Raw genomic sequence first — 12,474 nt, forward strand, 5'->3', positions numbered from 1 at the left:
ATAAGGGGGTGCCGGCGTCGTCGTTTCATTATGTCGTCATTTGGAAGCTGCACGAGAACCCTTGGGATGTTATCACAGGGAAATTGCTTAAATAGCCGAAGTGGATATAGTTTTGCGTTTATTATTTCTGACAGATTCAAAATAACCCTGCAAATATCCCTCTCTGCGATTATAAGGGGGAGGGGAGGGGCACTGAGCGCCTGTTATCAGTCATGCACGCTAATGGGCCACTCATAGACACCTGATATACCTCCAGCAGGCACAGAGAGACAGGAGAGAGAGCAGAGTAACGGAGAGAGAGAGAGAGAGAGCAGAGAGAAAGGCTTTATCTCAGTCGTGTCTTCACTGTTTGCTCTTTGGTTTGGCAGATGGCTGCGAGGCCTCAGTGTGTGTGTGTGTGTGTGTGTACGGGGGGGGGGGGGGGGTCTGTGTGTGAAGGAGCACTTGAACCCTGTGTACACAGCTCTAGGATGGATGGGGCCTAATGCTCTCTTCAGGAATAGATTAGTGGTCAGTAAAGCAGTCCTTGTGGTGCGTTCATTTGGCCCCAGTAACTCTGGCCCCTCTGTTCTCTGACACATTGGGAAGCAGGGACCACTGGTAGCCCTAGTCTGTTTGCTGTCTTGTCAGGCCTTGTCATTGAGAATAATGGAGTAGCAAACAAATGGGGATCAAGTAAACAGTGAAGGGCACTTTGTCAATTGAAAACAGTGAAAAAAACAAGGCTAAAYGAGTCACAGTATAGAATGTCAGTGGGACTTTTTCGTCAAATCCTGAGTTAATAAAGTTGTAATGAAAAAAGCATTACAATATGGGAATGTATTGTCTTATTCATAAAACGAAAGCTTTAAAATATACTAGGGCCCATGGGGYTCTGGTCAAAAGTAGTGCGCTATTTAGGGGATAGGGTGCCATTTGGGACTTAACATTGGTATGTCCAATGCAATGCTAGAGGTCAAATCTGGATGGATATCATATGCTTCTCTGCTAACATATCCCTTTCACTGTGACATCTGTCCAATGAGAGAGAATTGGAGAGAAAAATTAAACACCGTATTGCCAAGTAGTAATTGTATGTTACTTGTGTAACTTAGACATAGGTCATTGCATGATATTTCAATGAGATCATGAAATTACTTTTGGGAAAAAGACTGATGTAGTATTAAATGCATATTTGTTGTAATGTATCAATCAGTGTGTAGATGAAGACAAACAAATTAATGTGTATTTTACAGTTTATAACCATTCTGTTTTATTCAAACACAATTCCAAAAAGCCTCCGAAATGAATCACAATACTGAGAATATACTGTTTGTTTTTCTGTATGTCGTGTTAAACCATGTAATATTAGTGTGTGTGTATCACTCTCTCTCTTTCTCTCTGTGTGCCTGCCTTGGTGTGTACCTCCCTGACTGCAATAGATCTCAGGTCTGGAACAAACAGTAGTTCCTCCTTAATTGGGGTGAGATCTGGGGCTTAGACKGGGCCAAGAAGGGACCCCGCACCSCTTTCTTTCTCCTCCAGAATGGCTTTGGCTCCGGAGGTGCTTTTGATGTGTGTTTTGGCTCTCTGAGTTCTACTTTGGAATATGTTCTTGGGAGACCATTGGTTACTTGCCTCCAGGCAGAATCTCAATCCCTAGGATCCTAGCCCTCTTTGATGAAATACTTTCGGGAGTTGCTAACCCCACTGATGCCAATATGCACCCCCACCTCCCTCTCTTCATCCCTCCTTCCCCTCACCCCACACCCCTCCTACTATCTCCCCTGCCCTCCCCTGCTCCTCAGATCATTCTCTTTGAGAGACTCATACAACAAGGACTTTATCTTGGTGTAGTCTAGTCCAGCTGAGCACAAGCCTTCATAAACAGACAGGAGGATTAGCCATGTTTTACAGGGGACCTTTGACTAGGCACTCTATGTTGCTTGGTTTGCTGTTGTCACTGGCACTGATTGGCCACTTCATGCGTGCTGCTTATAATTCTGTAGAATAGAATAGAAGAAGGGACATTCTATCTGTAAAGCTGAAGCTGTACAGATTTCACAACAGAAATGTACAGGTAATTTCCGATTGAGCCGACATAAGCAGCGTTTACCTTTAAATTCCAATCACGCTGCAAAGCTGAATTACCGTGATGCGGATTGAATAGAGATCTCACTGAATTTCTCCCAGAGGAAAGTTCAGTCTGTACAATCTATGTGTACATTTTCTACATGTGTACCTCCCTCCATCAAACTTTCATTAAACTGAATATCTAGGCCAAATGTTGATGAAGACAGAGTTATTGCTCTATTTGATTCCAATGAAAATGTTGTGGAGGCACAGGCTATCCATGACAGCATACATACAGTATAGATCAGAACATATGACACAYTGATTGTTGATCAAGAGAGTAATTTGTCAATATTACCTACAGTTGAAGTTGGAAGTTTACATACACCTTAGCCAAATACATTTAAACTCAGTTTTTCACAAAAWAAATCCTAGTAAAAATCCCCTGTTTTAGGTCAGTTAGGATCACCACTTTATTAAAGAATGTGAAATGTCAGAATAATAGTAGAGAGAATTATTTATTTCAACTTTTATTTCTTTCATCACTTTCCCAGTGGGTCAGAAGTTTACATGCAATCAATTAGTATTTGGTAGCATTGCCTTTATATTGTTTAACTTGGGTCAAATGTTTCTGGTAGCCTTCCACAACTTCCCACAATAAGTTGGGTGAATTTTGGCCCATTCCTCCTGACAGAGCTGGTGTAACTGAGTCAGGTTYGTAGGCCTCCTTGCTCGCAGACACTTTTTGAGTTCTGCCCACAAMTTTTCTATAGGGTTGAGGTCAGGGCTTTGTGATGGCCACTCCAATACCTTGACTTTGTTGTCCTTAAGCTAGTTTGCCACAACTTTGGAAGTATGCTTGGGGTCATTGTCCATTTGGAAGACCCATTTGCGACCAAGTTTTAACTTCCTGACTGATGTCTTGAGATGTTGCTTCAATATATCCACATCATTTTCCTCCCTCATGATGCCATCTATTTTGTGAAGTGCACCAATCCCTCATGCAGAAAAGCACCCTCACAACATGATGCTGCCACCCCCGTACTTCACGGTTGGGATGGTGTTCTTCGGGTTGCAATCCTCCCCCTTTTTCCTCCAAACATAWCGATGGTCATTATGGCCAAACGGTTCTATTTTTGTTTCATCAGACCAAAGGACATTTCTCCAAAAAGTACAATCTTTGTCCCCATATGCAATTGCAAACTGTAGTCTGGCTTTTTTATGGCGGTTTTGTAGCAGTGGCTTCTTTCTTGCTGAGCGGCCTTTCAGGTTGTGTCGATATAGGACTCGTTTTACTGTGGATATAGATACTTTTGTACCTGTTTCCTCCAGCATCTCCACAAGGTCTTTTGCTGTTGTTCTGGGATTGATTTGCACTGTTCGCACCAAAGTGTGTTTATCTCTAGGAGACAGAACGCMTCTCCTTCCTGAGCGGTATGACRGCTGCGTGGTCCCATGGTGTTTATACTCGCATACTATTGTTTGTACAAATGAACGTGGTACCTTCAGGCGTTTGGAAATTGCTCCCAAGGATGAACCAGGCTTGTGGAGGTGTACAATTTTTTTTCTGAGGTCTTGGCTGATTTCTTTTGATTTTCCCATGATGTCAAGCAAAGAGGCACTGAGTTTGAAGGTAGGCCTTGAAAWACATCCACAGGTACACCTCCAATTGACTCAAATGATGTCAATTAGACTATCAGAAGCTTCTAAAGCCATGATATCATTTTCTGGAATTTTCCAAGCTGTTAAAAGGCACAGTCAATTTAGTGTATGTAAACTTCTGACCCACTGGAATTGTGATACAGTGAATTATAAGTGAAATAATCTGTCTGTAAACAATTGTTGGAAAAMGTACTTGTGTCATGCACAAAGTAGATGTGCWAACCGACTTGCCAAAACTATAGTTTGTTAACAAGAAATTTGTGGAGTGGTTGAAAAAYGACTTTTAATGATTCCAACCTAAGTGTATGTAAACTTCCGACTTCAACTGTGTGTAAGTCATAATGATCTATATAGGTAAAGACTCTCTCTATGCGATACACTGGATAACAATGCTTTAAAAATCACAACAATTGGAAAGAAATTGTTACAGGGAACATTGATTTGACCATGATCCTGCTTGAAGCAACTGCATTTCATTGGTATTTCCCTCCCTTCTTCTTAGTGGAGACCGTGATGCAATTCCCCACTACCATAACTTATGGAGTCAAGATTCCCACATCTGGGGAATTCAATTCGCATGGGGTCAGCACGGCCGAGCTTCGTCCTAGGTGAACCTCTTTCGTAACCAAGGTGTCTCCCCTGCCAAGTAAATATATCAACTGCATTTCTGTGGTGTCTCTACAACATATAGCAATGACAGTGACATGCTCTGTTGTTGTGATACATAAACAGAATGATCTACTGTAGGTCTAGATCTAGATCACGTTGTCCAGTGGTCTACAGATGCGTCCCAAATGGCACCCTATTCCCTTTATAGGGCATTACTTTTGACCAGGACCCATAGGGAATAGGGTGCTATTTGGGATAAAATGACCTCTTGACCACACACACACCGTCAAATCCTGCTTAAATGATTAACTGGGGATTTTGCACATCTTCATTGATTGATACAGAACCTTTAGACCTCTCTTACTACATAATGTCCCTGTATATTGATTGTATATTGATCATACCTAACACTACAGGAAACCTTTTCCCCCTCCTTACCATAACATTAGGTCTCATTCAGAAGGCTGGCCCAGGGGACCAARCGCCCACTTTCCGCAGTGTGACTTTCCTCCTCATAAATCGTCAGTTTCCCTACCATAAGAAGCTAGACACATCACATAATTCCCCTTCATTCGTGAATGGGAGTTTATATTGGGAAAACCCAGAGCAGGTTGAATGTGTAATTGCAGACAGGTAAAACTGTTGTAAGTAGGCTGCTACGTAACCATGTGTACCTACTCTCTGCAATTACTCTCTACTTACCTAATCTAAAGAGGGACCAGGTTAAACATAAGCCTACTTTAGGCTTATCTGAAGGCGGAAGCCCGACCAGCTAGCTGAGGCACCCCGGTTCCATCGGCGATGGAACGTAACTGTCGTAACTGATTGAAATGCTAGTAGCGCGTACCCGCTAACTAGCTAGCCATTTCACATCCGTTACACCTGGACCCGACGTCACCAACCAAAACAAAAACCAAAACCCCCTGATGCTTCTTTTAGTGGTGTCAGCATTCTGTGAAGATCAACGGTGGAGACGAGAAGCAGGTACAGGGAGTGAACATTTAATGAAACACGAACATGAAATAGGACAGGACAGCGTCTGGACATGAACACAAYGGCATTAATGCTGACACAGGGAACCAACGGAGGAACAAACAGAAATAAACGGGGCAATCAACAAAGGGAAGGAGTCCAGGTGAGTCTAATGAGCAGTGCTGCGCGTAATGATGGTGACAGGTGTGCGTAATTAAGGGCAGCCTGGCGCCCTCGACCGCCAGAGAGGGAGAGCGGGAGCAGGCATGCAGGTTTAAAGAGCTGAGCCACAGTGACCACACTCCAGGTTTAGAGAACTGAGCCACTGTGACCCACACTCCAGTTTTAGAGAGCTGAGCCACAGCGACCCACACTCCAGGTTTAGAGAGCTGAGCCACAGTGACCCACACTCCAGGTTTAGAGAGCTGAGCCACAGTGATCTACACTCCAGGTTTAGAGAGCTGAGCCACAGTGACCCACACTCCAGGTTTAGAGAGGTAGCAATACTTTAAAGTACTACTTAAGTAGTTTTTTGGGGTATTTGTACTTTACTTTATTATTTATATTTTTGACATTTTTTACTTTTAATTCACTACATTTCGAAAGATAATTATGTACTTTTTACTCCATACATTTTCCGTGAAACCCAAAAGTACTTGTTACATTTTGAATGCTTAGCAGGACAGAAAATGGTCCAATTCGCACACTTATCAAGAGAACATCCCTGGTCATCCCTACTGCCTCTGATCTGATGGACTTACTAAACACAAATGCTTTGTTTTTAAATGATGTCGGAGTGTTGGAGTGTGACCCTGGCTATCCGTAAAKAAATAAAAACAAGAMAATTGTGCCATCTGGTTTGCTTAATATAAGACATTTTTWATTATTTGTACTTTTACTTTTAATACTTAAGTATATTTTAGCAACTACATTTACTTTTGATACTTAAGTGTATATACAAACAAATACTTTTAGACGTCTACTCAATTAGTATTTTACTGGGTGACTTTCACTTTTACTTGAGTCATTTTCTATGAAGGTATCTTTACTTTTACTCAAGTATGAGTACCTTTTCCACCACTGCTCATGCTTAAATAACATGAATTATTCATAACAGATACTTTATGATTGAATAATATTCATATTCATAGGATGTTTGTATGATTAATGAAATTAACTCATACTAAATAAAACCATACTCATCTTATCCTGCTTATTTATAATGCTGCATTATTGTTTGGGTGAAGAATAAATAGGCCTAAACGCAATTGAATACAGTTTTGTTATAGCCACTGGATTCTGGGCCACTGGTGTTGATGAAACTATTATGAATAACAAGACAATACAGGCACTAAAGATCACAAACTTCATCCTAAAKTAGAGGCAGCTAAGTGAACTATGTGAGTATTTGCCGATCCTTTGCAATTTTGTGGGACTGGTACCGTACAACAGTTCATTCGTTCCAACCGTGTCTGCACCGTCTCAGTAAATTGCGGCCCGGAGCAGAGAGGCGAAAGGCAGGGAGGGGGAACGGGGGGAGAATAGAAAGGGAGGGAGGTAGAGAGCGAGGGAGCCCGATCTGAAGGGAGAATACAAGGGAGGAGTCAGGCAAGGGAAAGAGAAGCTGGATTTCCACATTTCACCCTATTCTCTTCGAAAAGCATACTTAATGTAATACCAACAGTCCACGAGTTTTTGAAAACACATGTTTTCTTATTCATACAGGTTTAATATCTGATATCGGGCAGGTATGTAGGGAGGTTCGCGGTATTARCTCAGTTTTCGCTCTATTCAGCAAACTGTGAAAAGAAGAAAGACGCGGAGAAGAAGGAAAAGTCTGGCAGAGCRGAGTTGGAGTTGCAACGGAGTCACATAGTCACATAGAAGCACATCTGCAAACAAGCGAAAAAAGACTTCACTTACGAGAAGACAAAAAAGTTCAAGAATTATAGGAGGGGAAACATCATTCGAACACGTAAGTGCAAAAAAACACGAGTCATAATGAACTGTTTCCTTCGAACATTTTGTGATTTGCTGGCTTTGAACATGTTAAAGAGAAAACAAGTTTATTTCAAAAACTGTCGAGAGGTATCACGTTTAAAATAAATCATAGAAGTCCACAAATCGGAGGGGGGGTGATGATATATAAGCAGAAAATAGTATGAAAACCCAACCTATTCACTAATATACTCACTTGCGCAACATAAACTACTTTAGACACAACGTAACATGTATACTAACACTACATATTTTGCTGGATGTTGTCTACTTTCTTTAAAGTTACAAGTTGACCCATTGCACATTTTCGAAACTGATGCATTTTCTTAGAAGGTGATAGACACTTGGCAATGGTTCTTATTCCCGTAAWTCTGATTTAAAGGTGTGTTTAAAGGTTATTTAATGGAAGGTTTATACATTTTAATTTTGTGTATTGGATACACTTGAATGCAAAAGTAATTGCATTGCTGAGAATTGTGATATTGGCTGAAACTTCTTTTGGAACTTCCAATACTAACACAAAAAACTTCCTCTACTGGACTTTTGCCCAAAGACACGCATGGGAGGCATGCGTATTCACATGTGATCACATTTCAGCAGGATTTTACCATGTTATCGATTCAGTCTCTTATCCATTAGGCATAATATGGGTTATGCCTGGATTGATGTACTATACTTTATAGACTATTGTTCAGAATCACATAGCCTATTCACAAAAAATCTAATGCAACCAACGAAGTCCCTATTTCTACAATCAAACTATGAAAGTAAGCCCACGTTTATTTTACAATGCCATAGGCACAGTTTAACGATTATACAGGCATGTAGACCTATATAATGAGCATTGTAAGGCCCATCGTGTTTGACAATAGAAAATCAACTAGGTTTTATCAAATGAAATGGAACAGTTCACAATAGAACATTTTATTTCTCTGTTTAAGTAAACAACACTAGAGGCTACTTTTGGAAAGCCCTTATATTCGCGCGTCCACATTTGGATTACTTTCCSTTAATATTGTATTGACCTGATTTATAATTAGACCTACTTATTATGCTTGTCGTTTTTTTGTTGTCTTTTATCCATTTCGGTTTTTTTTTCGTATGTATTTTTCGGTCAGTTAGGCTATGTATCATGGCAGCGTGCCTTCACATGTGGAGATATTTGTTTTAAACTTTTCCTTCTGCTCCCAGCCAGCTGTTCCACATTTTATCTGCTTGTCAGATTCGGTGTGAGTGACTGGTGGACCGTTTGTGTCTCGGGTTTCACGCCGCTATACAAACGACAAGGGTTCGAGGCGTTTAKCCGTGCGGTGACGGCTCAGACAAACCTTCTTTGACACTTGGCAAATTATTAACGGAGATCTACAGTAACTGKCAGTAAAGGTTTGAATGCAAAACAACAAAATGTTAATAGTTTGTGCAGATTAAAGTTTTTATTTMTTTTTAACCTCGGGTTAAGAACATGATCATCTGGACTGGCCAGTTTTAGGCCCCTATGAGATCTCTCTTGTGCTGCGTTTAAGAAGGAAAGAAAAATGACAAGAACATAGGCCTTTAACCCACTAAATTTAGTGATCGTTTTTACGCATATTTTTTTTGCATGATCCCAAATCTTTATGCACTATTTTTAAATCATATGCTCAGTATTTAATCATTTAATTGATAATGGAACCCCCCCTCCCCAACTATGTTTTATGAAATAATATTTGGTTAGAGTATGAACATCGAGGAAGCCATAAACCTATATTTTAGCTTAAGTCTCAATATCTCAATAGATTATTGTTCCTAATCAAAACTAGTGTTTGCTAGAGTAATATGGTTCATTGTTATCCTTATCTATCCACGAAACGAAATCTAAATGTCATTTTATCATTAATGCATTTTTGCCTTTCAGGTATGTATTTTAATCAAGAGAAAGTTTTTGGCTTGCAAAAATCCAAATGTTACACCTCAATTTGATAAGGCCTACCTGCATTTTAAAACTATCATCTGTTATTTTATTTAGTGAGGATGCAATGGACTYAATAAACATACTTCAATTTATACATTTCTGGTATTTTGATATTAAGTTTTATTTTTGTAGTGATTCATGGTGGACAGAAAGCTYTATGACAGAGTGCATTTTTCATGATGAATGTGTGATTGCTTACCCCCAGATTTAATGATCACCAAAGCAACATTAAACGTAATTATATTAATTTGAGCTCTGATTAGCCTTAATGGATGGCTGATATTTTCCACGAGAAAACGGTGTTCAGAAATAACCACAGATTGGCTCTAAGTACATGCCTATATGTGTATGGAGCTGGATATATTTTATGATTTAATCATATTAAATATGAATGATATCTGATGAACACACTCAGTGATATAAATATGTATGGCGTTACTGTTTGACATCTCCGAAACAGAACGGAGCTCAGCTAGGGGCTGTAGCTTCACTTGAACAGGTGCAATTTTACAAAACAAGCACTGCATGTCAAATGATTCAGTAACAGTAATAAATACACACAATGTTTAAAAAAGGCTCAATGAAGAASCCAGTTTTTTTCTTCTTCACCGGCCAACATGAATCAATGCCCGCCTGATGAAGGGAACAGTCTGTAACTCACAGTACCACAGATAGGGAAAGAAAGTCACGGATAACCCGTATCCCTCCCTCCCAATTCCTCCTCAGCCCTTCTGATAGCAGAGCAGCGCTTTATCTCTATATTAGCATACCTTTACATTCAATTATGCATAGCTGCGAAACACCAGGCAGTGATCTCCTGACCTTTCTAACTTGCCCAAAATGGGGCCTGKTACACAAGCAGATGTTAATGCACAAAGATGACACACTATTACCCTTAAATTAAGCGCAACTCAAATCTACTATTCTAGGCAGGCCTCTTGTCTTTAGGCTCTTTTACATCCTAGAGGAAGAATACCTGTTAAAAGGTGTGTATGCATGAGGCCCTAATGACGTCTGTTGTTGTGGTAATGGRACTCAATAAAGACACACTCAGAGGTACCAAGTGTATTGTTCTATGAGGGTAATCTAGGGGAAGTTGATTTAATCTAAGGTAACGTGTACCAAGGCTTTTTTTTGTGCGTTTATTCACATTTTTGGTTTGTTGTGTTGTGGATACGTCGGTGTGTGGCATATATAGTGTGTGATTTATTTTGTGGTACTCCAAGGTTGTTATAGTCGGTCACAGATGTTAATATGATGAAAGGTTTATCTGTGTCTTTCAATGGAGGCTCARCTCTTTAGCAGAGCGCTAAGTACTTCTATCCCACAAACCACAGTTTACATTAGCAGGTGAGGAGAGGCACCGTTACCTCAGCTATTTAGAGCATGTTGGGCAGAAATAAATAAACACACTATCACAATGGTTACCCAATCAAAGTTTGGAATCTTTCCCCTAAGTGATTTGATTCGCCAACGCTGCCCTGTGAATATAGACGCTACATGAATAGATGGCCCCCAATAGGAATCCTTCACTTTGATGATTCTGAACTTTGATATATTGGCATCAAATGGAAAAGTTACAGTGGGGAAAAGAAAGAGAACGGAGAGAGAGAGACATTGAGAGAAAAAAGGCAGCGAGACAAGAGACAGAGGTGTGTGTGTGTGTGTGTGTGTGTGACGTGTGAGTGACTCCTTCACCTCCTTGTAAAAAGTTGGGGCCGTGGCAGTATGCCGCTGAGTGTAGTCTACATCAAAGTGTCTGGATGCATTTGCGTGTGAGCGGCGAAAAGGAGGAGGCAGGCGGGCGCGAGGCGCGGCTCAGCATGAGGGGCTTCTTCTTGGCCCTCCTAATCCCCAGGCCCAGCCATCCCTTCAGGGCATGCCTCAGATCTGGCTCTCCTAGCTCTCCGCATGGACGTACCCAGCCTCTGCCGGCCGATTTAATATGCTATGTGTTCCTGCTCCCCTTCACCTTCACCAGCAGCGTCCTAGAGCGGGACCCCATTCACCCCCATTCCCTGATTCAAGGAGTCCCACTTAAGGCACCTTTCACTGGGCACGTCTTTGCACAGTGAGGGGGTGGGTAATCTGATAATAATAATTTGGTGGGTGCTTATATTTGTCACATTTCACACATGTACAAGTGTGTATTAATAAGCATCTGTGAATTGGAAATGTGTATTTTGCATATCCCATCTGCCCCTGAGACACCCTCGGAGAGTGTGGTCACGGCCAGGGTCTGACATTATCAATGGGGMCCCTGGAGCAATTGCGGTTAAGTGCCTTGCTCAAGAGCACATCGACAAATTTTTCACCTCGTTGGCTCGGGGATTCCAACTTGCGGCCTTTACGTTACTGGCCCAGCGCTCTAACCACTAGGCTACCTGCCGCTTACAGGGGGATGCGAGAGAGACGCATAGTGTAATGAAATGCATAGTCAGCTCCACACCATACGCAGAGGCTCACAAATGTACTCTTACCCCATATGCATGTTTTTAAAAATGTTTTAAAAATCCAAATGCACCTCTGCATAAAATATCCCCATCATCATCATCATAGACATATTTCACACACACACACACACACACACACACACACACACACACACACACACACACACACACACACACACACACACACACACACACACACACACACACACACACACACACACACACACACAGAGAGAGAGGAGCGTGCAAGCAGAGTTGCCAGTATTCTTTCTTCAGGAAATCAGAAATGAGAAAAGAAGCCAGAGCTCAAGCTGCCTTACCAGAGGCTGAGTCAGAGTGATGTTTTGTTTTCCAGGGCTTTGGTCTCACTCAGACTGGACCAACCAATTAGCCTGGTCAACCCCCCAGAGAGAGAGAATTTAGTCTGGGGGGGAAAAAATGAAGATGAATACAGGAGTGAAGGAGAGCTAGTAGTCCTGGATGACAGGACTGTGAACCCCAGAGTGTGTCAGTGAGTGCCTGCGTTTTCTTTTCCCACACACTCGAGTACAAACGGAGGCAGGTCGCGCCTGGGTGACGATGTCGCTTGACGGCGCTCGTCTCCTCTGTTTGCCATGAGCCGCCGTAAAAGCGTCTTTACGGCTGCGGTGTGAGTATGGCAGCAARGGGTGAAGTAAGCTGCAGGCCCATTTGCTTGTGGCGGGGCTGTATAAAGTTGAGATGCTGAGCTGGGAAAGTGGTGATGTAGTTCCCGAATTCCCCGGGTTCGGGTCTGTT

At 41.7% G+C, this 12,474-nt stretch overlaps 1 protein-coding gene across 3 annotated transcripts in view; it reads left to right on the forward strand.

The window, feature by feature from the left end:
- The first annotated feature begins 6,894 nt into the window (after window positions 1-6,894).
- Window positions 6,895-12,474, forward strand: part of LOC111973216 (transcriptional activator GLI3) — a 183,134-nt gene continuing 177,554 nt past the window's right edge. For all 3 annotated transcript variants that reach the window (XM_024000506.1, XM_070446741.1, XM_070446740.1), the window contains exon 1: window positions 6,895-7,270. The gene's annotated coding sequence lies outside the window, so the exon portion shown is untranslated. The remainder of the gene's footprint in view (window positions 7,271-12,474) is intronic.

Source organism: Salvelinus sp. IW2-2015, linkage group LG14 (genome assembly GCF_002910315.2).
Source record: "Salvelinus sp. IW2-2015 linkage group LG14, ASM291031v2, whole genome shotgun sequence".
Taxonomy (NCBI): domain Eukaryota; kingdom Metazoa; phylum Chordata; class Actinopteri; order Salmoniformes; family Salmonidae; genus Salvelinus; species Salvelinus sp. IW2-2015.